Source organism: Podarcis gaigeae (genome assembly GCF_964106915.1).
Source record: "Podarcis gaigeae genome assembly, chromosome: 7".
Taxonomy (NCBI): Eukaryota; Metazoa; Chordata; class Lepidosauria; order Squamata; family Lacertidae; genus Podarcis; species Podarcis gaigeae.
This window is the reverse complement of record NC_139683.1, coordinates 71,897,511-71,919,556: the sequence shown is the minus strand read 5'-3', so window position 1 is coordinate 71,919,556 and position 22,046 is coordinate 71,897,511. Positions and strand designations below refer to the sequence as shown.

At 41.3% G+C, this 22,046-nt stretch overlaps 1 protein-coding gene and 1 long non-coding RNA gene across 4 annotated transcripts in view; one reads left to right on the top strand and one right to left on the bottom strand.

The window, feature by feature from the left end:
• The window catches only part of LOC310848415, a 667,736-nt gene that overhangs the window by 382,705 nt on the left and 262,985 nt on the right, over positions 1–22,046 (top strand). For all 3 annotated transcript variants that reach the window (XR_014566334.1, XR_014566335.1, XR_014566336.1), the window contains exon 3: positions 21,788–21,954. This is a non-coding gene — a long non-coding RNA (uncharacterized lncRNA). The remainder of the gene's footprint in view (positions 1–21,787; positions 21,955–22,046) is intronic.
• CDH10 (cadherin 10) overlaps positions 1–22,046 on the bottom strand; it is a 396,680-nt gene that overhangs the window by 270,694 nt on the left and 103,940 nt on the right. The gene's annotated exons all lie outside the window — the stretch shown is intronic.

Sequence of the window (22,046 nt, the reverse complement as noted above, 5' to 3'; positions counted from 1 at the left end):
GCAAAGGTAAGACTCATTTTGTTCTCTCTCAGCACCCAGCTTTTATCATTGTGAGCCTGCATGCACACACACTCAGGAAGTAGTTTCTATTCAAGGTGGGTATGAAGCATGAGGGGATTTAGTCAGCTATCATTCCAAGAAGTAAAAGCAGTAGGATTTCATGTTTATGTATTGGAAATGTGTGTTCAGGAAAGACTGTTAGCTGAACATAATGTATTCCCGCTGACTGTGCAAGCCTGCAAATTTGAATTGTAGCCTTTTTGAGAACACACAGAAATAGATGCATTTGCATTTCTAGAATTCCTGTCATATCTAATTCACTGTTTGCCTCTGGGCCTATATTAATTAGGGAGCAAATCCAAAGGCTAGAGACAGGGAACCATATTTTACTAACAAAACACAGGTATTAAATATAAACTATATAAACTAACATTTTAATTAAATATAGTCTCTTGAACGTTAAAGCCACCTAATGCATGCTGAACTCAAGCCACTGAAAATAACCGCCCCAGATGAACATCACAGTATTTTCACCAGGAACATCTGAATTTAGTTAAGAGCCTGCAGTTTGTGGTAACAACATAGTCATTAGCAAAGGGTAAGCATTTGCGATCTGAAGAGTTTCAAAGTTTTCAACAATGCCGTTTCAAAATAACTCAGCCCATTCTGAGTGCATACCACCAGAATACATTTCCTACCGGCTCCATTGTTCTAAACAAGAAAACAATTTTTGAAGGTAGGGGAAGATTCGCAAGAGGTAGCGTAGAAAACATTGTCTTCCTTCTCCCAAACAGGAAATGATGCTCCTGAACCCCTGGATGATTAAGTCCAGTCAAAGGTGACTAAATAGTTGCGGTGCTCATCTTGCTTTCAGGCCGAGGGAGCCGGTGTTTGTCCACAGACAGCTTTCCGGGTCATGTGGCCAGCATGACTAAACTGTTTCTGGCGCACAGAAAACCTTGACAAATGTCAGAGCACATGGAAACGTTGTTTACCTTCCCACTGCAGTGGTACCTATTTATATACTTGCACTGGCATGCTTTTGAACTGCTAGGTTGGCAGGGGCTGGGACAGAACAAATGGGATCTCACCCTGTCATGGGGATTCGAACCTCTGACCTTCTGATCGGCAAGCCCAAGAGGCTCGGTGGTTTAGACCACAGCACCACCTGCGACACAAACATGGGCTAGCCCTCCCTGTTCTCAAAATGTTAGGCTTGCTTTAAAAAAAGGGAGAAGGCAGTCACACTATGGTCATTTGGGCCTCACCCCTAAATATCACAAACAGATCCAACAAAAGTCCAAAAGCACGGATGGTTTTCAGGGTGAGGTGACAAACCATTGCTTCTACCACTACACAACAGCTATAGCTTTACACAGTTTACATTATTTACTTATTTATTTAGTACATTTATAGGCCACCTTTATCTTTCAACGATCTCAAGGTGACGTTCATGGTTCTCCTCTTCCCCATTTCATCTTCACAATGACCCTGTGAAGTAGCTTAGCCTATGAGATGGTGACTGGCCCAAGGTCACCCAGTGAGCTTCGTGGCTAATTGGTGATTCAAACCCTGCTCTCCCAGCTCCTAGTTCAACACTGTAACAATTCTGCATATGCAAACCTGTACAAATCTAGTATGCATCTTTCTTTCAGGTGGGGTTTAAATCCGTAACTTCATTCCACTTCTGCATCAATCTTCAAATTAAATATTTATCTCAAGACACATATTTCCAAACGTTTCCCATTTTTTAAAAAAATATATACAAAAACTGTTGAGATGTGACTTTCTATGATCAAAGCAATAAGTGTGTTCCGGTGTTCATATTTGTCCGATAGGTGAAGTTCAGAACTATTTTGAACACCTATTTTTTTTAGATATTCACAGAGATTGAATTCCTCAAGCCCTACTGAGATTTCTGGAGTTAAGACCCCCCAAAGATCTGCATTGGGGGGGGGCAGGATAAAACAGGATGGAATGAGATTGCTCTTTAAAACAACAGTCCTGTAGCACCTCAAGAACTAACAAATGTCATTGTGGCAGAAGCTTGCATGGACTAGAGTCCATTAGAGTCCCTGAAAACTTATGCCATGACAATTTTCTCTGTCTACAAGGTGTGACAAAGCTCTGTTGTTTTTGCTGTGACATATCAGCAAGGTTGCTCCCTGAAAAAGAATACTCCGAATTGGGTGCAAGGGATCAGACATCTGTGTGGATAAGTTAGTTGATACATTACTTTCCACATTCAGCACATGGATAAGGCTGCTCTATGTGGGGAATCTTTTAACATATGACCTTAATAAATCCTACATAAATCAGTGGGCTCAGTACAGGATGAAATTGTACTGTTTTAAAGGTATGAACCTGAGCTATGGATTGTAGCCCAAGTAATGATCAAAACAGGGGAATGGAAGCATAAGAAACTCATTAAAATGGATTAAAATTTAACAAGATTTTTTAATAAACGAAACCCCACAAAACATTAAATACAAATGTTGACAAGAGGTGTTCTGCTAGCAATAAAATTGCCCAAGGATAATTGTCATCAGGACCAGAAGTCTTCTTTCTCAAATAATCATTCATTGGTATTTTAGACAGATGGCACAAATTGCAAACTTGCTTTAGTTAAAAGATTAAAACACCAGATAAGTTTATAACGGATGACTATAAAATTAAACAGCAGTTAGTAATAAATGAGATGAAATAAATGTTGTACATAACACAAATACCAGATACATGTTGCAATGGTCCGTATCCATCAAAGGAAATGCTGAGACACATCTGAACATATAGAGAATAAACAGACAAACCACTTTCCAAAATATATAATCAATATTTTATTTTATTTTTCAAAGGCCAGGGCAAAGAGGTATGTCTTCAGCATATGGCATAGCTTTGGCCTGTCAGAGTGAAAATACATACTTACAGTGCTTTTTCTCTTAAAAAATGTTTAGGAGTACTCTCATTTTGACTCAAGAAGATCACCATTTTATAGTTCAAATTGTGGGGAAATAAACACTCAGGAAACACTGTGACAGGAAAAGAGGCTGCCATCAGGGGTTGCAACAGAACTGACAATTCACCATTCTAGAGAAGAAACTTTATTTTATTTTTTTTAATTTAGTTTCTTCTCCTGTTAGATTCACAAAATGTTTAGGGGTATGTGTACCTCTGCGACCACCCAGAAAAAAAGTATTGCGTACATTCGTACATACATAATTATATTTGTATGCCTCCTTTCCACAGTTCAAACTATGCTCAAGGCGGCTTGCAACAAGAGAGAATGCATAACTGTGATGGAACAAAAGTAGTCCTAAACAATAAACAAAACGTAAAAACCAAACTGAACAATTTCCACATAAATCACAAGATCTGAAATAAGGATTCAAGAAACCCAACAGCAGCCCATCAAGAACATCCCAGCCCACGAATCTGTTCAGTACACATACAACCCCAACCAACCAACCAATTTGTTCATGTTATTCGCAAGCCTTTACTTGTGGGTCTGCCTGTCAATGCACAAGAAAGGTTAGCAAATATATTTAAGGACACCTCACAAGTTCTTTCAAAGCATTGCAAAAGAACTGAGAAATGTGTGTGCTTCAGGCTATCCAGCAAAGGTCTGGTGCTGAACTACATTTCAGAAAATCTGGAGTGAGAGGAATGTAAACATTGGTACCATTCCAGCTATTGACAATATATTTACTTGCACTGTACAATGAACACCTCCGCAAACACATTTTATTCCTGCCTGAATACTTTTGACCAGAAGGGTCTAATTAATTGCCTTCATGATTCCGTGTTTGGTCCATTATTTTTCACTTGCTCACTGCGCAGAACCCTTTTTAGTGGATGTTATTGATCCCTTGATACTGTTTTCTTATCTTTCCTTTATCTAACAGGGAGCGAGAGAGAGAGAGAGAAATGAGTAAGATGTATATATCAAATCAAACAAATCAGGTGTGGTTAGGAATATTGAAAGAATGACGAGGAAAACAATGGAGGGGGTTAGTTTCCCCCCCCCAACTCCAAAAGCAGCTTTAAAAGGCACCAACCGCAATAGCCCCAGACCCATTCTTCTGCAATTAAGCGGACAATTTTCAGATCAATTGTCCACAAAACACTAGGGGAGATTAAGTGACTCCTGTTTCACACGCTCCAAAATGGTCACAGCTGTCTTTGAAGGCAAACCACTGCAACGATCCTTCTGAAATTTTGCAGGATTCATGCCTCAAAAGGGGGGACCTTGTCTGAAATGTACAGATATCGGCCAGAGATAAGGCAGCTGTGGTTTCACCTGCCTGTTACCTCTCTGCCCCCGTTATCCACCCCTCCTCCCCAACTTGCTGTAATTGATCAAGCCTCTACTGTAGGGCTTCTGCAAGGGCAGCATGCTCTTAGTTTCTGGGTGCCAAGGCAAAGGAATGGTTGGGAACAAAATAGCAGGGTCTGAGGGTCTGATCCAAACTGGACCCCTTTCTTAAATGCTTTCTGAAGAAGAAAAGAACATATAGCTTGGCACATAGCAGAACCCTGAAGCTAAGAGAGAGCTGCACTAAATGCCAGTTTGCTACTGGGTCAGGTTCAAAGCAACTGTGTTACTACTCCACAAAGTCCTAAACAATTCAGAACCAAAGTTCAAATCCTACCAAAGAGAGCCTGATTTCTTAACCTCCACCTCAATCGCTGGGGTCCTCTGATGGGTCAATTCTGGTGGTTCCACACACTCCTGAGATTTGGCTGGCCTTCACTGGGGACCGAATGGCAGTGTGGCAGACCTTGCCAGCTGAGGTTCAGCAGAAACCACCCATCCCTTCTTTTAGACATCTTTTGAAAACTTTTTTTTCTTAGATAGGCCTTTACAACACAATTTTCTTGTAACTAATCAGTATTTATTAATTTTTTTTTTTGAATATTTTGGATTTTTAAATTCTTAATTTATGATTTTCAATTTTATACATTTCAATAATTTTACAATCATTTTAACATTTTAAAACTCTACTTCCTCCCCCCTCTTTCTGTATATTTCAAATTATTTAAAATTAACTTAATCATTTATTCATCTACTTTAAATATATACTATTATAAAACTGCAGGTTATTACAATAATCCTGCCAATGTTCTTATCTGTTTACAGTTTGTTTGTAAATATTCAATAAACCATTTCCTTTCTTTTATAAAAAGTTATCTTGATTTCTTATTTTTCCAGTAAGCTTCACCATTTTTTGTGTATTCTATAAGCTTTTGCATTCATTCTTCTTTCAGCGGGACTTCTTCTTTCCATTTTTGGCTAAGTAACATTCTTGCCGCTGTAGTCACATACATGAATAAATTTCTATACAATTTGGGTAGTTCAGTCTCTGTAATTTTTTTGTTGATATTATTCTATAGCCGTGAAAGTGCGGATTACAAATTGATAAATGACTAACATGTAGTTTGAAACTTAAATCAAGGTACAGTCATACCTTGGGTTACAGATGCTTAAGGTTGCATTTTTTTGGGTTACGGAAAGGGTTACTTCTGGGTTTCGGTGGTCACGTATGCGCAGAAGTGCCAAATCACTCTTTGTGTATGTGCAGAAGTGCCGAATTGCAGCCTGCGCATGCACAGATGCAGCGCTGCTGGTTGCGAACGCTGCAGGTTGCGAATGTGCCTCCCACACGTATCACGTTCGCAACCTGAGCGTCCACTGTAATTTAAACAGCAAGAAAAAGGCCAATTAAAATTAACCGTTTTTCTGATTTTTGGTTTTCTGAACAAGTGTGCTAAGAAAATACATTGGTTTGCAGCTAAATAGACTCCAGAAGGCTAATCCAAAATATCTGGTCATGTAGACCATATACATTTTCTCCCACAGAGAGTATCATGTATGCAAATGGCAAACTCAAGTTTCTGAGTGTTATGTTTATTAGGGAAAAGAAGGGAGGTAGCAGAAGGCTTGGGGGAAACAAAAGGTTTGCAGAAATAATAAGAAAAAATATTTAGAAAAACCAAAGAAAGCTAGGGAGCATGCCCTGCCAAATAGCCCTATGAAGACTGAGCATGCTCAGGGATTGCAAAATGCTGACTGACTGCTGAAAGGAAAAAATGAAGGCCGGGGGGGGGGGGGGCAGAAGAATGTAAAAGAGCAACTAGAACCTTTCCCAGAACAATTCCAAAATGTAACATTTTATACAGGTTTTTTTTAATCCCTTGTTTAATTCAGTTTTTAACTATTATGAATGTAGACTTTAATAAGCTTGTTTGTATTAGGTCAAAGTCCTTTTTCATTTTAAAGCAGGTTGTTTTTAAGGGATAAATAATATGCTTCTTTTTAATAAAATTTTAAAACATTATTCACATTCTTAAAATCCTCAAAAATATTATTATTTATTCCGAACCATCCTACCCAGATAGCTTAAGGGGCAAGTTGGGATTTCAGACATTAGAGACATGTACTATTTCTGAGGGCTGAATATTTGGTTTATTTCCCCCTTTTTCCTTTTCACTCAGCTAACTTGAATAGAAAGCTATGAACTGCTTAAAAGAGTTTACAAATCCACACAGCTGGTTATCCCCACCCCCCTTTGTATAATGGGGATGCTAACTTCTTTTGTCACCTCAGCATATACCTGACTGTCTCATATGACAACCGCTTGGAAAAACTAACAGCTGTGCAGCGTATATGCTTAAATTCTTCAGCAGGGAGCCATCAGTGCAGTGAGTTCAGAGCATCATTTCATGATCCTCTATTAGCTCATACAAGCAGCTGTCCCAAATGAAAAGGAGACATGATGATCTGGAACTAGTGACATTAGTTTACAACCTGCAGATACCAGCATGTTGCTGCTTGAGCAAAGCCACGCACGTCAAGTCAACAATTCAAATGCAATCTATTCACCTAAAACAACAACAACCCCACTGCCCAGCCTCTCACCTAATCATGACCCAAGACTCTGTGTTTAACATGACAATAACCGTCAGATAATAATAATAATAATAATAATAATAATAATAATAATAATAATAATAATAATGGCAGATCCAGACGTCGTGCTCCCCAGTCTCCAACCCCCCAGATAAATAAAAGACCACTAAGACTGATTTATCAGGGACGCGGGTGGCACTGTGGTCTAAACCACTGAGCCTCTTGGGCTTGTCAATCAGAAGGTCGGCGGTTTGAATTCCCGCGATGGAGTGAGCTCCCGTTGTTCTGTCTTAGCTCCTGCCAGCCTAGCAGTTGGAAAGCACACCAGTGCAAGTAGATAAATGGATAGGGCTGTGATGGGAAGGTAAACAGTGTTTCCATGCATTCTGGTTTCCATCACAGTGTTTTGTTGCGCCTGAAGTGGTTAAGTCCTGCTGGCCACATGACCCGGAAAGTTTCTGTGGACAAACACCGGCTCCCTCAGGCTGAAAGTGAGATGAGCACCACACCCCATAGTCACCTTTGACTGGACTTAACCGTCCAGGGGATCCTTTACCTTTTACCTTTTTTTTTTTTACCTCATGGGATATAACTCAATACAGTGGTACCTCGGGTTACAGGTGCTTCTGGTTACACATGAAATAGTACTTTAGGTTAATGGGTGAAGAAAGGCTACAGCTTTATTGGTTACAGAATGTGAGTGGTATTGGCTTAGGCAATGGAAACCACACAACTATATCTGACTCTTACCCATCTGCAGGAGTCTTGGAAGGGTTAACCACCAGATGGGGGAGCCCTGCTGATGGGAGAAAAGGAACATAACCTCGGCCATGGACAGTTTAAATAGCCCACGCCACGGCCCTGGACCGTCTGGATTGGACAGCCCTGGGATGATGTGGCTGAGGACCAACCAATGGCACAGGGGCTATCCCACCCCATGCGTGTGGGAAGGCCTTGCTCCCCACCCACAACGTGTGGTGTAGTGGTTAAGAGAGGTAGACTTGTAATCTGGGGAACCACTCCTCCACATTCAGCGTCTCCGCTCCTCCACATGCAGTTGCTGGGTGACCTTGGGCTAGTGACACATCTTTGAAGTCTCTCAGCCTCACTCACCTCACAGAGTGTTTGTTGTAGGGAAGGAAGGGAAATGAGAATGTTAGCTGCTTTGAGACTCCTTCGGGTAGTGAGAAAGCGGGATATCGAATCCAAACTCTTCTCTTCTTCTTCTCCCTGGGGACGGGAAATGGCTCTCTTGCAACTGGCTTCAACGTCAGCAACTCCGACGACAACCTTGCCACTCCTTTGCATCCTCCACAATGCTTAGCACAGTTCCAGGGAACTGGGTGGAAGGAAGCAGAAACTGGAGATCTTTTGGCAAAATGGCTTCTCTTTTTCGGAGGGGATGAGAGGAGAAAAGATTCAGAAGTCTCTTTTCAGAGAAGTTTCAGCTTGGCTCTAATTTGCACTAATCAGCCAGTTCTTTGACAGGAGTCTCTAGCACCATTTTCTATGTGAAGCAAAACCATCCCTCCTGTCATGAAACCCTTTATAAGGGAATAGCTGTTACCGTGTAGTCTCACATCAGGCACGTATGAAATTTCTGTAGCTAACCCTAAATCCTTTGGGACCAGAGGTGGTGATTAGAATCAAGGGGCTTATGGAAGAAATGTAATAGAAATCCTACATTGAAACAAGGCAGAGGAAAATTACATGGAGGGGGTAAAGAAAGCAATATATTTCAACAGCATGGATATGCATTGAACAAGTAGGTAAATGACAGATTACCTCAAATCTGCATTAATGTCATTCCCAGTTCTTCATTCAGTTGTTGAACTGGCTTGAGAAAACAGATATTTCTTGTAACCTCAGAGTAGCATAAATAGAAATTGGATTCTGCATGAGAAATAATGTGGGTAATATTTAAAACATGATTCTCATTAAGAGCATACCCATTTGGCTCAAGGAATGCAGTTTTGATGGGGAAGCTTCCCAATGTGGATTTGATCATCTGTCATTTCTCTGTATTTAAATATTTTCTACCCACATGTTCCAAAGGCTGTTTCCTTATAGACATGCTTGTTTGCAGTGCAGTACCACCAGTATTTTTTCAAGGGAAACTGAATTATGGAAATTTAACACCACAAAATATGGTGGTGACCAGTAGATGAGATGGCTTTAAACTATAAGTGTTTTCTTTCAGTTTCCACATAATATATTCTATAATATATTCCAGTGAAGAAGAATCATTTTCCTTGTCTACCAATTGAGGAGCTTATTGCTATAAGAAAAAAGCCTATAAGGGTGAAGCTTTGCCACAGCCCATAATATTAAGAGGCTCTAAATGTAACCTCTAAATGAGCAGATTACTACAGTATGCTTGAAGGTCTTTTATTATTGAAAAGTTGTACTCATTATGTCTGAAGCGGAATCTTGATTTCCAGGTATAAATTTGTAAACAATGGAGGACTTTGCAGGCATAAAAGCAACCCAATTTTCTCTTTAAACAGCCAAGCGTTTGTTTCCCTAAGAGAATGAATCCAAACAGAGGGGGAAATGTTTTAATGACTTCTTTGAAACAACACCGTTATCACTCAGTATGAATAAACTTATAAAACTGAGAAGAACATTGAAAATGTAACCATCTCGCTTCCTAACCAAAGAGCCTGGAAGTAGTAAGAAGCCAATGCAGCAATGCATGGGGGGTAAATTGGGGTGAGTTTTACTTCCACCACTAATTTTGACAAAACCAACCGGTCTTATTGCAGTTCACTTTAATGCACATTTAAAGATGAAAGCAATGTTCTTTCTTTTGTATAAAAAATAAAATATCTTTAATACGGTCAATGACCAGAAAGCAATTTATAAAAATATGACATTATAAGTAGTGTTGTGCTACAAATAACAGTGGAAATACGGCCAATTCACAGAATTGGTGCTTATATTTATGACCAGGTTTCGACTTTTAAGGTTTTAAGAGTTCGATTCAAATGTCACTACTGTTTATTATCGTTACTTCGATGTTTACAATTTGAACTCTGTTGCTGACATCATTGCTCGTCTTATTCTTGTTGCAATGTAACAGCACTTTGCCACAGGCCTGTTAATTTCGGGCTCTTTGTCAGCTAAGAGGTGTCTGATATAGGTGTCGTCTGTGCTATGAGGTATTTTCCTCAGAATCGGCTCGATCAGCTCTTTTCTTGAGTCTCGATATAATGGGCAGTATAAGATGACATGCCCGATGGTTTCGATTTCGTTGCTGTTACAGGGACATAATCTTTGTTCGATCAGTATTTTGTTGTATCTTCCCTCTAGAAGAGCTGAAGGGAGAGTGTTAAAGCGGGCCCAGGAAAATGCCCATCGGTGTTTAGTGTTGTCTAGAACTTTGAGATAGTTTGCTAGATGGGGCCTTTGGGAATTGTATAGGAGTTTATAAGTTATCGGAAGTTGATTAAAGTCATTTTGGGCTTCAATGTCCCTGAGTCTTTCTTTGATTATGTTCTTGGCCCTTCCCCTTTCTAAACTTAATAAATACTCTGGGGAGAAACCATATGTGGCCAATTTTCTGAGAGTGCCCTTCAACCAACTAGATTGGAATTTGTCAAGAAGCATCAGGGAAAGTAGTCCAACTGGCGAGTTGTTAAGTCTTAGCCAAGTGCATAAGGTTCTTATCCATACTTTGGCTTTAATGCTGTATAAGCCCGCTTCCAGTCGTAGGGCAGCGTTTGGGACACATTTAGGTGTTTGCAGGAGTGATCTAAGGAAACCTGATTGTATCTTTTCATATGGGTCTAGATTAGAGAGGGAGATGAGTGGTGCGCCGTATAGTATTTGTGCTGTTGGTTTTGCAGCGAATAGTTTAATTGTAGCAGGAATGAAATTTCCTCCCGTTGTACGATGGTATCTTAGAATTGCTGTTGTACTTTTTTGTGCTGTAGAGGAACTGTAATTTATGTGGGCAGTCTTCTTCCTTGATGCTTGGAATATAACTCCTAGGTATTTAAAACATGCCACTTGTTCAATCTCCTGATTGTCTAATTTCCATCTGTATATATTTTGTATTAAATTTTAAAATACTCATTTTACATCCTTAAGAAATCAATGACTTCCCTTCTTCTCTTTCCATGTTTCATTTTACATATCATAAATCCCTGCATATTTTACAAAAACTATACGATTCAGCATTCCATTATTATGTTCATCAAAACTTCATTACACTGTTGCACTTATCTTAATGCTGCCAGTGTTTTCAGCTGTACACAATTATTTCCCATATATTCTATAAACACTTTTTCTTTAAATGTATGTTCTTCTTGTTCTCTTATTCTATATGTTAAATCTGCAAGTTGTGCATATATTGCGTGTTGAGTCCCACAGTGCCACCCCCCAAAAATTCACACTTCACGCGTCAATTTTTGTTTAAGGTTTTTGGCATAATTTTGGCCACAACTTTATTCAAATACAAAAAATGTGAGTGGTTGATTAGGCATTGGTTTGACTATCTGTCCTTGCCCCCCAAGGACAGAGCTGGCACTTCCGGACACCACCGGAAGCCAGCATGGGAAACAAGTATTGGGGAGAAATGAAGCTGGGAATCAGTCCAACACCTCTCACCCTCATGTTCCGGTGGGGCTTGCACGGCCCAAGTCCGGCTCCACGGACAAGGACGAAAGAATGGCAAGCCCCTGGATTCCTTTAACGGAATTCCCTTTCCGCATCATTTGGAGGGATAGGCACTTACCCCTCCAAGAACCAATTTAACCAATGCCTAACCGCCAACCTTACAAGTTGTGACGATTTGCTACACAGTAGGCAAAGACCAAATGGCACCAGCCAATCAGCCAAATGGCAAAATTCCTACCAGGCCCCCGCTCAAAGGCGAATGACCCCATGACAGGCATAGCAAGGTCAAGTGAACCAAAGAACCACCCTATAAAAGGGAGGGGGGCGGGTGATCCGTTGCAAAACGACCAAGAGGCCATCCCAACCTCTGGCTCCTATATTTATAGCCTCTGACCCCTCCTCCGAATTAGCAACACTCAAAAATCCCCAGCAACCCAATTAACCCTTTAAAGGTTTGGGTTCTTCCAATTTGCCTAGTCATGACACAGTGGCCTGTTCCCCCAACCGCAACACGTGCTCTCTGTTAGGGAGAACACGCTCTGTCAACTTAAGTTGCCATTCTTCTTTAGTTGGGACCATTTTGGGGCTAACGAAACACGGGCCACAGTAGTAGCACACATAAATAACCTACCGTATTTTTCGCTCTATAAGACGTACCAGACCATAAGACACATCTAGTTTTTGGAGGAGGAAAACAAGAAAAAAAATATTCTGAATCCCAGAAGCCAGAACAGCAAGAGGGATTGCTGTGCAGCGAAAGCAGTGATCCCTCTTGCTGTTCTGGCTTCTGGGATAGCTGCTCAGCCTGCATTCGCTCCATAAGATGCATACACATTTCCCCTTACTTTTTAGGAGGGAAAAAGTGAGTCTTATAGAGCAAAAAATACGGTATTTTGACACCTGGGAATTTCAGTCTGAATTATCCCCAACAGAAGGGACTCTGGGTTTTCAGGGAAAGTACTTTTAAAGATTTTTTTCAATTCATTATGGAGCATTTCCCAATTCTTTTACCCTTTTACAAGTTCACCACATAAGAAAGAACATTCCCTCCACATCTTTGCATCTCCAGCACTTACCTGATTCAGTCTTATACATCTTAGCAAGCATACTCAGAGATAAATACCATCTGTAAATCATTTCCAAGTACGTCACCTTCAAAAAATAACCAGAAATTTTTCCATATTAAGCACTTGGTCAGTTGCTTGTCTGAATTTACGTTGTTTTTGCTATAGGTGCTGAAAATCACTGGAAAAGAGAGCCACTTTCCTCTTTGTTTCTTATCATTGGACTGGGTAACAAGGGACAAACAAAGGTCCATATAGTTAAAATGATGGTTTTGCCAGTAGTGATGTATGGAAGTGAGAGCTGGACCATAAAGAAGGTTGATCGCCGAAGAATTGATGCTTTTGAATTACGGTGCTGGAGGAGACTCTTGAGAGTCCCGTGGACTGCAAGAAGAACAAACCTCTCCATTCTTAAGGAAATCAGCCCTGAGTGCTCACTGGAAGGACAGATCGTGAAGCTGAGGCTCCAATACTTTGGCCACCTCATGAGAAGAGAAGACTCCCTGGAAAAGACCCTGATGTTGGGAAAGATTGAGGGCACAAGGAAAAGGGGACGACAGAGGACCAGATGGTTGGATAGTGTTCTTGAAGCTACCAGCATAAGTTTGACCAAACTGTGGGAGGCAGTGGAAGACAGGAGTGACTGGAGTGCCCTGGTCCATGGGGTCACGAAGAGTCGAACATGACTAAATGACTAAACAACAACAACATTTCAACTTTAAAGGCTTTTTTTTTGGGGGGGGAGGGGTAGAATTTTGCATATTGGTACTATTTTTTGTAGCAACCGGTTTATAATGTATACAATATATAGCCTTGGAAATGTAGAAGTGAGGAAATGGACAAACCAGAACTGTTTTTTCATTCAAGAGTTTCTAAATGCAACTGTTGCATGTCACATTCAAGCCAATTTTACATAAATTACATTTCTTAAGATGGTGTGCTATAAATATTGGATAAAACTGCTTTCCTGCTTGTTGGTTTACAGTTCTAAAGATATCTCACTTATCAACAAAGTATATAAAAAACACTTTAAAAAGACTCAGGCACATCACACATGGAAAACCTCTCATTTTCTTCTGAATATTTTTGACAGCAAAGCCTTCTTACATTGCTTTTGAAAAAGAAATGTTTGCCAATTGTATTTGCATTTTCTTAAAAGCTATAAAATGATATGTTTGGTATTTCTCTTAATTTGAAAAGTGATAAATAAAAAGTCTGAATCTTAACATTTAAATAGGTGCTTTCTTCTCAGATGAAGAACATCAACTTCATGCACGCCTACATTAGGATTTGGTACAGGAGAACTATGTTAAAATAAACAGGCATAGGTTCGATATGGGAAGATATAATCTTTACTTACTCTGGGTTGGATCCAAATTTAAGGGAGTAATCTTATACACAAGAAGATGGCGTAAAGCAAGCTGGTGTGAGTTAAGAAGGCTTCGCGGATCCAAATTCCATTCTATATTGGGGCAGTAGTTGGATGAGCCAGCCTAAGTCACACCACCCTTTTGCCAGCTTAATTTGTGCTGGGCTGCCAGGTCATATGGCAAATCTAAACAGGTTTAGGAACCAACTGAAGACCCTAATTTCAGCTGCTGCAATGCCCTTAGAACGCTGCTTTTTCAGGACTTAAGATCCACTGCGCTCAGCTCGGCCATCTGGGTCCTGGGATGTATCAGATACCTCCCCATGTCTCCAGCTAAATCAAGCACGAAGGAGTTAAACCAGCATAGCCCAGTTGTGCGGAGAACCTCCCACCTCAGCCAGAGATCTGATGAATCCTAACCCACTCATCCCAGTGGATCTTGTTATAGGATTGTTCCCAAAGGTAGGAATCCTGTACCTACTAACCTGAACATAAATCTGTTGAACTCGCTGCAATCGTATCAGGTCTACTCAAAAAGTAAGTTGCATTAGTTCTCATTTAAACCTGTTGAATGACATTCATGACTAGCCTGTCCCATTGATTTCTGCGTTATCTCAATTTAGCTAACCATCTGGATCCAATTCTCTCTCTATAGCAGGATTTCCCAAACTTTGGTCTCCAGCTGTTTCTGGACTACAACTCCCATCATCTCTAGCTAACAGAACCAGTGGTCAGGGATGATGGGAAATGTAGTCCAAAAACAGCAGGAGGCCAAAGTTTGGGAAACCCTGGTCTATAGTAAGCCGAATGCTGACTCCAAAGAGGTAGCACCATACATGTTCTCTCACTGTGTGTGATGCACGCAACAGTTTCTTTGGTTTGTGGTGGCCGAAAAATTGTTTGCACTGGTCAAAAAAACGTTGGCAACTCCTGGATTACAAAGATGGTTTGTGGGTTGCTTTTGTCCTGGCGAGGCGATGTTGTGAGAGTGTGGGTTGTATTGACTGACACATTCCTTTATCCTGCAAATAAATGTAACATTGTTAACTGCCTAGATGACATTGTTAATTGGACGGCATAGACATGATATAAATAAATGCATAAATATATCCTTTTGCTTTTATTCAGTTGCTAGTTAAAGTGACTTGTCTTACTTTCCCCCACTTGACTTACTTTCCCATCACACCGTCTGGAATCCTTATGCAAAGGCTAGAGTGGCAGAGGGAACAAAATTGGATATTATTATGCAACAGCAGGATAATAATAATACTGAATGAATAATACTCCTCTGTCCATCTGACTGGGTTGCCCCATCCAACAAAAATGCATGAAAAACAGCAACAACATCAAACATTAAAAGCTTCCAAAAAACAGGGCTGCCTTCAAATATCTACAAAAAAAATCACATTGTGTGTCGAGGTCCCCAGGCCACCCCAAATAACTCACACAACACACAGAATTTTTGTTTAATGTTTTTGGCATAATTTTGGCCACAACTTTATTAAAATACAAAAAAATGTGAGTGGTTGCTTAGGCATTGGTTGCGACAGATTGACATTTCACAAGCCTGCGAAAGTCAGAGAAGAGGAATACATTTGGGGGTATTGAAGGAACAGGGAACCTGTCCTCAGCCTTCCCCAAATGCAACCAGGGGCTCTTGCGTAGCCCTAGCCCCTTGGCAGGGTTCGGACAAAAGCAATAGTGAGCCCCTGTATTCCTTTAACAGAATTCCTTGCAGCAGCAACATTAGAGGGGCAGGCACAGCCAATCCATGCCCCTCAACCAACCAAACCATAAGCCAATGCCTAACCGCAACCTTGGGGATGCGGGTGGCACTGTGGGTAAAACCTCAGCGCCTAGGACTTGCTGATTGCATGGTTGGCGGTTCGAATCCCTGCGGTAGGGTGCGCTTCCATCTTTTGGTCAAAGCGCCTGCCAACCTAGCAGTTCGAAAGCACCCCCGGGTGCAAGTAGATAAATAGGGACCGCTTACCAGCAGGAAGGTAAACAGCATTCCGTGTGCTGCGCTGACTCGCCAGATGCAGCTTGTCACACTGGCCACGTGACCCGGAAGTGTCTGCGGACAGCGCTGGCTCACGGCCTATAGAGTGAGATGAGCGCACAACCCTAGAGTCTGTCAAGACTGGCCCGTACGGGCAGGGGTACCTTTACCTTTAACTGCAACCTTACAAGTTGTGACGATTTGCTACGCACTAGGCAAAAAAATAAAATGACCCCAGCCAATCAGCCAGATGGACAAAATTCCTACCGGGCCCCTGCCCCAAGAGCAGATGACCCCATGACAGGCATAGCAAGGTCAAAGCGAACAAACCTAAATATAGGGAGGGAGGGACGGGCAATCCGATGCAAGGAGCGAAAAGAGGAAGCTCTACACCTCTTGCAGGGAGTTTTAACATTTCTGGCTGTCAATCATCAAATGACAACATTAACATCTTCCTAACAAGGGAAGCCCAATCACAACAGTGGCCAATGATCAATTAGCCTGCCCCACAACTTTGGAGTGTCCTGTCGGCCCCCACCACAACACGTGCTCTCCATGAAGAACATGCTTTGTTGTTTAACTCTTTGACGTATGCTGGGAGAGCATTCTACAGAGTGGGTGCTACTACCCAAAAGGCCTTCTGTCTGGATCCCTGTAGTTTCATTTCTTGCGATGAGGGAACCACCAGAAAGCCCTCAGTGTCCAGGCTGAATGATAAGGATGGAGATGTTCCTTCATGTGTGATTTAAAACAACAACAACAAGGTCTCCATGGCACACAATTTTGATTTTATTGTTCTGTCTTTTGCGTGGCCCTCTACTTAAGGTCGTCACCTTTCTTTCTGCTCCAGTGCTTTTAACACTGGCGTGACAAGCATAAATTCTGAAACATGATATTCCTGGTGAGAAGAGGCCATGATGCAAAAAACTTCTAGACTTCTGGCTCTCCTGCTGCTGTTAAAGGCACAGGTGCCCTGCCAAAAAGAAAGTTGGCTGCCTTACGTATAAGTAGAACTTTCATTACCATGACTTCATGCACGATTTGGCAACGCATTGCATTGAAAATGAAAAGCAACATGCTCCATTGCAGACTCAACAGTTCCGCCAAATGGCATGTTCCGTTGCTCTCTTGTCAGCGGAACATCTGACTGTTATTCAATCAATACGTTTCAGAAGTTGCTATGTCCTTCCCTTCACAAAGCATCCGGTTAAGCTTGAGAAGGTGAAATATTCGTGAAGGTTCTATCCAGTGCAAGGAACAAAATAACACAAGGGTGATTGTGCTCCAAAAGAGAGCATAAAAGCACAGCTCCAGGTGGTTGAAATAAAATTCAAGAAGAAAACTGTGAAAGCCATGGCCAAATTGCAGTGAAAACAACTGCGGTCAACAGCTGAGCTAATTAGTACAATATTCTGTGGCCAATTAGGCTCCAAAAACTCCTCACCCAACTTGCGAGTGGTGAAAATGCTGCTGGATATTATCTGGGGGAGAGCAGCAGAATTCTCCCCAACCGTTTTGGGGCAGGTTGTTCTACAAAAAGGAAACATTCAGGAAATTATCCTCTGTGAAATTTTGGCTTAGTCAATACTGAATGTTAGAGTTAGTTCATACTGGGGGATGAAGGGAATGATGTGGCAAGGGAGGCAAATTGAAAGGAGTAGGGGCCACGTTTCTTACTTCCATCAACAATATGAAAATGATACTAAACATTGAAAATGGATCCACAGATGCAACTGGATATCTCTGTCTTATTTATGGGTGGTAGAAGGCATATATTCTCTGATGCGGTGGGAGTGGGGGCACTGCAGAAATTCACCAACAATTCAGAGTTTCACCTGTTATCAGTATGTGATTTCCTTCCATGCAGAAAATCAGATGCCAAAGAGAATAGTTTTAGCCTAACCTTCCCCTCATAACAATAATTTTCTATTTATTTATTTTTTAAGTATGGAGGCAGATTTGTGACCTCACTAAGCATTAGACATTTCTCTCATCCTCAGAGCAATAATTAAACTAGCATACTTTACAGAAGTGTTATTATGATCACCTAAATAAAGTACAGGTAACTCACATCTCACGTGGGGGTTACTTTCCCGGTTATCGTGTGTGTCTGCAAAATCACAAAAAGCCAGAACAACCACTAGATAACCTTTTAAAAAATAACTGGACTTACCAGTGAGGAATGAAAGCAGCTTAGTCTTCCTTCTCCCCTCCATCAGGAGATGAAATTAAATTATTATTTGGCAATACACAGAAGTATAAGAATAAGATGTGAGTTACCTGTAAGTGAAATGTACATAATAAGCAGGTGTTTTTTTCTAAAAAAAATAATGTTTAAGGGTGCTCTCATTTTGACTCAAGAAAATCACCATTTTATAGTTCAAAGCTGGAGAAATAGGCATTAAGGAAACACCATGACAAGAAATAAGGCTGCCATTGGGGGTAGCAATGGAAGTGACGATTCACTGTGCTAGAGAAGAAACTAAAAAAATATTTTTTAACATTTCTTCTTCTGTTAGATTCACAACATGTTTAGAGGTACACGTACCCCTGTGTACCCCTAGAAAAAAAGCACTGATAATAAGTATTATCCTTCATTCTGTTTTCTGAAACGGCATGTTTAGATGCAAAGTGAAGAGGGTGCTCATTCTTTGAAAGTTGCGTAGAAAAAATAAATAATCTTAAGTATGTGCAGCTTTTCTTCAACGTTCTTGGTGACAAACGATGCTTCTTGATATTTTCACTTCTCCACAACTAAAAGGTGCAGGCACTCTGTTGCCCTTTGCAGAAGGTTACCTTGCATGCTAAGGCTGTCTTAACTCCTAGTCACTGGCATTTGTCCCATTCTTCGTGGAATCAGATAATTCAGATGAGTTCCACCAGCACATCTGCTTCCAGCCAGTTCCATGTGTACATTGTGTGCAGTTGTGGAATTTTCCTTTTGCTGTTTAATTAAATCTGGTAAACATTTGTTTCATTTGATGCTACCCAGTGTTTGCAATTTTCAGAGGGCTGAAACAGCTCTTTTCGTTGCCTTTCTTTCAAACCACCCTTTAGGAAGCTCAACAGATTGCAGCGCTCTCCCATCAACGTACTGATTAGGACTGGGCAATATACAGTGGTACCTCGGGTTAAGTACTTAATTCATTCCGGAGGTCCGATCTTAACCTGAAACTGTTCTTAACCTGAAGCACCACTTTAGCTAATGGGGCCTCCTGCTGCTGCCACGCCGCTGGAGCACGATTTCTGTTCTCATCCTGAAGCAAAGTTCTTAACCTGAAGCACTATTTCTGGGTTAGCAGAGTCTGTAACCTGAAGTGTTTGTAACCTGAAGCACCAGTAACCCAAGGTACCACTGTATTGATATATTGTCCCAAACTGGTTTGAAGTCCATATGGTGATATCGGTTTCATAATTTTTGAGCCAGCAATATTCTGTAAATCAGGGATGTCCAACATACAAGAGCCTATGATCTACTCCCACTATAAGGGAGACAAAGTTAGTTGTTGAGCTTTTTTTTGGGGGGGGGGATCTCACGATCAACCGCGATCTACCATGGACCCACCGCGATTGACCAGTAGATTGCGATCCACCTACTGGACCTACTGTAAATCATGAAATCCTGTTTGTGTGCGTGCATGCTGCACATGCAAAAATCACAATGTGCAGGGAAACTGAAGCCAGCAAATGCCTCTACATAGCTCCATCCTTATTTCAGACACTCTGATACATTGGTATATCATGATGTTTAGCTGGTGATAAATCACGATGATGAAAACCAGATATCGCCCAGCCCTTGTACTGATTTGATCATCAGTATCTTAATGACAGCAGTGTGACTGGATCAGATTCTCCCAGGCTATTCATTCTTGTATCCTCTCACTTGTTCTACAGTTGCCAAACATTTTACTGTTAAGGCTCTTGTGTCATCAACAGCAGCTGGACACAGAGAAATCCAACACATAAAGCTTTCCCAACTGGCTCTCTTGGTGCCAGAAAAATCTTCACCTGCTAAGGACAAAAATATATGTTGTATTAATATCATATTTGATGTGCAGAGTTGTTTTTTTTAATTAAAAAATGCAGATAGCACTAAGTTGGCGAATGGGCTATTAATTATTATCCCTGTAGTGTTCACCTTCAAGCCTCAGGTCAGTCAAAGAGGGCCTAGTCCTCTTTTCACTTCTGTAAAAGATGCTAAGAAAGGGACTACATGGGACAGCCCCCCCCCTTTTTAGTGCTCCTCAACTCTGGAACTCCATTCCTAGAGAAATATGGTTTGTCCTTGCAGTGGATAGTTTTAGAAATGAGCAAAATTTTATTTATTTTTTAATTCCTCCCAGGGCTTCATTAAATAATTTTTACCTTTTTTGTTCTCTGATCTCTTAGCCTGTTGTTTGTTTTGTAAAGTTCTGGGGGTTTGGGGTTTGGTTTTTGGCATTATATATATTTGTTCCATGCATGGTCAGATACATATGCTGTTCCACTTTTGAATAAGTGTCTTCTAATAGACCCTACTATGCTTACGGGCAGTGACAGCAGCCACAAAATTAAAAGACACCTGCTTCTTGGAAAAAAGCAATGACAAACCTAGACAGCAACTTAAAAAGTAGAGACATCACCTTGCCAACAAAGGCCCGTATAGTAAAAGCTATGGTTTTCCCAGTAGTGATGTATGGAAGTGAGAGCTGGACCATAAAGAAGGCTGATCACTGAAGAATTGATGCTTTTGAATTATGGTGCTGGAGGAGACTCTTGAGAGTCTCATGGACTGCAAGAAGATCAAACCTATTCATTCTGAAGGAAATCAGCCCTGAGTGCTCACTGGAAGGACAGATCCTGAAGCTGAGGCTCCAAGACTTTGGCCACCTCATGAGAAGAGAAGACTCCCTGGAAAAGAACCTGATATTGGGAAAGATGGAGGGCACAAGGAGAAGGGGACGACAGAGGACGAGATGGTTGGATAGTGTTCTTGAAGCTACCAGCATGAGTCTGACCAAACTGCTGGAGGCAGTGGAAGACAGGAGTGCCTGGCGTGCTCTGGTCCATGGGGTCATGAAGAGTCGGACACGACTAAACGACTAAACAACAACAACATGCTTACGGGCATATTCTTATTAGTGAGGTTTTCATGGGTGCCTTTTTTTGCCTAATCTTTGAGCTAGCAATGTCTAGCAAGTGTTAGATAAGCTAGGACTTATCTAGGACTATCATTCCACTCTTCCCGCCAATATCTTTAAAGAAACTCCTTTCCTGTTTTAAATCAGAGCAGGACAGAGAGCGGTGGAGAGCCCTGCTACTGACACCACAGTATAGTGATAGATGCGGGTGAGGCTGTGGTCTACACCACCGAGCCGCTTGGGCTTGCCAATCAAAAGGTTGGCTGTTTGAATCTTTGTGATGGGGTGAGCTCTCATTGCTATGTCTGAGCTCCTGCCAACCTAACAGTTTGAAAGCATGCCAGTGCAAGTAGATAAATAGGTACTGCTGCGGCAGGAAGGTAAACGCTGTATCCTTGCACTCTAGCTTCCGTCACAGTGTCTATTGAACCAGAAGCGCTTTAGTCATGCTGGCCACATGACCCGGAAAGCTGTCTGTGGACAAATGCCGGTTCCCTCGGCCTGAAAGCAAGATGAGCGCCACAACCCCATAGTCAAATTCAACTGGACTTAACCATCCAGGCGTCCTTTACCTTTTCCTTTTACCTAGTGATCTTTACAGCCCTGCCCTATGTGTGTTTAGTCAAAAGTCAGAACTGTTCAAACCAACAAGATATGCTAGGGCATTTCAAGTGTAAAGCTGTATCAAAACTCTTCTTGATACAGGTGGCCTGAAATGAATTTTCATTTACACCTGAAAAGTGTAGTGTGCATGGGGGAGGCAAGATCAATGGATGAAGGAAGGGATGCAGCAGAAATTTGTTCACACCACTGCCTAGATTTCCCTAATATGGAAGTAATGAGATTGCGACTTCTCTTCTAAACTCAGCATGGTCTGGTAACTTTTCTCTAATGACAGCCATTTTGTGGCCAATGTGATAGTGATTTTAAGGCATTTTGTACTGTTTTTCTTGTAAGTTCAGAG